This window comes from Ixodes scapularis, unplaced genomic scaffold (genome assembly GCF_016920785.2).
Source record: "Ixodes scapularis isolate PalLabHiFi unplaced genomic scaffold, ASM1692078v2 PGA_scaffold6__148_contigs__length_123643588, whole genome shotgun sequence".
In the NCBI taxonomy this organism is placed as follows: Eukaryota; Metazoa; Arthropoda; class Arachnida; order Ixodida; family Ixodidae; genus Ixodes; species Ixodes scapularis.
This window is the reverse complement of record NW_024609881.1, coordinates 39163795-39166300: the sequence shown is the minus strand read 5'-3', so window position 1 is coordinate 39166300 and position 2506 is coordinate 39163795. Positions and strand designations below refer to the sequence as shown.

Here is a 2506-nt window from a genome sequence, read left to right as displayed (position 1 = left end):
GTTTGCTCGTTTAATAAAATTAGTGATAAAATGTCAATGCAGCCGAAATGTTCTGGACGTTTAGACTAGAAGACGGAATTACAGGCGGCCCTCGCTGCCGCCGAAGCTCAATCAACTCAACAGCTAACAACGTGCGCGACCTGCTCGAAAAACGAAACCGAAAGAAGATGAGAAGGGAGGGCGAAAGGTTGCTCCCGTTTGCTTGGAGAAGGAGAAAAACGTTTCGTTCCTCCCCTTTTCTCGTGTCCGCTTGGGGGCGCGTCAGTAGAAGGGACGAAGACGCGCCGTTGCTACTTTTTTCCTCCATTTTTCCTTAGAGTGTTGGCCTGCTAAAATGTCAAATTAACCATTTGTTTATTAGTTCATTCCGCCCCATAAAAGTATCATATATTATTTATTTAGGAAAAATATCTTGCTTTCATAGCGTTTTCATTTGCTTGCAATGGGTCCTTACTTGCTTTCTTTGCCATTCTGATTCGCTTGCATCAGAACATTATGTAACTGAGGAATTGAGTGCAATATAAAAAGAAAGCTCACTGTGATCTGCTCAGAAGGTCGCCACTTTGTGTTCCTGTATAGTTTGTTATAAATCTTTCTTTTCTGATGATTACATAATTGATACATAAATGATTATACTGAGCACCAACTACTAAACAGGCGGCAAACATTTTTTGAGGGTTATTTTGCGGAAAAGGTTTCATTTAAATCATTATACTGAAACCGGTGCGATTTATATAAGGATTTAAGTCATTATATAAAGCAAGATTTAAATCATCTGCCTTCATTTGCAACAATATTCGCACGACTCCAGTAGATGTATAAGATTGTTGCATACCTCGAGTAAATAAAAGCAAAAACAAATTTTTCCAAAACCCGGGATCGAACCAGGGACCTTTAGATCTTCAGTCTAACGCTCTCCCAACTGAGCTATTTCGGCCACGAAGTAAAGTATATCCCACAAAGTTTTATCTGCGAGGTGATGTAAACAAGGAGATCTGCATGTGCCACTGTTTAGGAGATATTCTCGTTGTCCGGCATTGATTGGCCAGTTCAACCAGTGAAATATTCGGGAGCTCTCTCCAGATACTGACATATGTCTCGGTAGGTTATGGCTAATGGATCTTAGCTTCCTAACATCTTTACGTGTTTTGTGATGACCCCATCTTTGACACCACTAACTTTCGTACTGTCACTGACCGCTTCATAAACGCGGGACATGGCGGGTTACAAACATCCTATTATATATTCCAATGACATTGAGGCGTTAGACAATAATAAGGTCCAAGAACCAACCACAAAACAACAATTATGAATATCATAAGCTTCTAACTGCGTTTTTTTAAAGAATGAAAGACGTTTTCGAAATTCTGCAACCTGAACTAGACCAAAGATCTGGAGGAGCAGGAAGGAAGGGTATTCCCATCCTCCTCCGTACCCTGCACTCCTCTACAGTGGAAAAGCGCCGAAAAATACACGAGCGCTGAAGCCACGTCGCGAAAAGAGGAAACTAAGGCCGGTAGTTATTCCTTACACGCATTCAGTCGCGCATAATCTGAAGAAAGTAGCACAGCGTTACAATATTCCGATAATGCTTTGTGCACCTAAAAGGATGGTCGTGGATATGCAGTAAAATCAGCAATTCACGCCCGATCGCATATACGTGTGATACCAAGCACAGAAATAGGTACGTGGAATGTACGACTGGCGTAGTTTATGAAATTCCGCTGACATGTGGGTCGAGTTATGTGGGGCAATCTGGCAGATGCGTGAATGACCGCGCATGAGAGCACGCTGCGACAAAAAGGACGACATCGTCCGGGTATCTTGCGGTTCACAGCAGCAGGTGCCCTTGCGAGCCTTCATACCACAACACTGTGATCCTATACAAATATAAAAGCAAAGTGTCGAGTGAATTACGCAAGGTTTTTAAGATGAAAAGTAGGGGAAGTGATTGCATTATCAAAATTTCTTCAGTTCCACGGATGAATATGAGTTTTTGAAACGGGGCTGAGCAAAGATGAGTGACGATTAGTATTCCTGTCGGACATATACGTGTGTACTTTTCACATAAACTTTAGTTGAGAGTGCGCCCTGTCCTGGTGTCGTTATATCTGTCCGTGTATTTTCCGGCGCTTTTACACCGCAGATGCCTACCAGCTGGCCCATATAAGTACCTCCAGACCTCTTCTCCTTCTCCACCTCCGCTTAACTCTTCCTCGTCCTCCTGCCCTTTTCGTCTTTTGTAATTCTTCCACGAAAACAAACATTGCTCATTATTTACGCCATTTAAGTGGAGGTCACGGCCCACTCCACGACTCCACGACAAATCAGTAGCCCCGCCCATCACGAATGGATTATCTTTGTGGCTCGACCGAACACGCTCGCAAGCCCAGCGTCTCCATTTCGCGACATCCGGTGCGTCTATCCTGGCGTCTGACACGACACCGCCTGCTATACTTCGTTCACCCTAGAGCTGATCCTAGAAGCTACGCCCTCAGCGCGAGCG

At 43.9% G+C, this 2506-nt stretch overlaps 1 non-coding gene across 1 annotated transcript; it reads right to left on the bottom strand.

Annotated features, from left to right (window-relative positions):
* Positions 1 to 864: 864 nt before the first annotated feature.
* Positions 865 to 937, bottom strand: Trnaf-gaa. The gene has a single exon. It is a non-coding gene; the product is annotated as a tRNA-Phe (tRNA).
* Between the last annotated feature and the right edge of the window lie 1569 nt (positions 938 to 2506).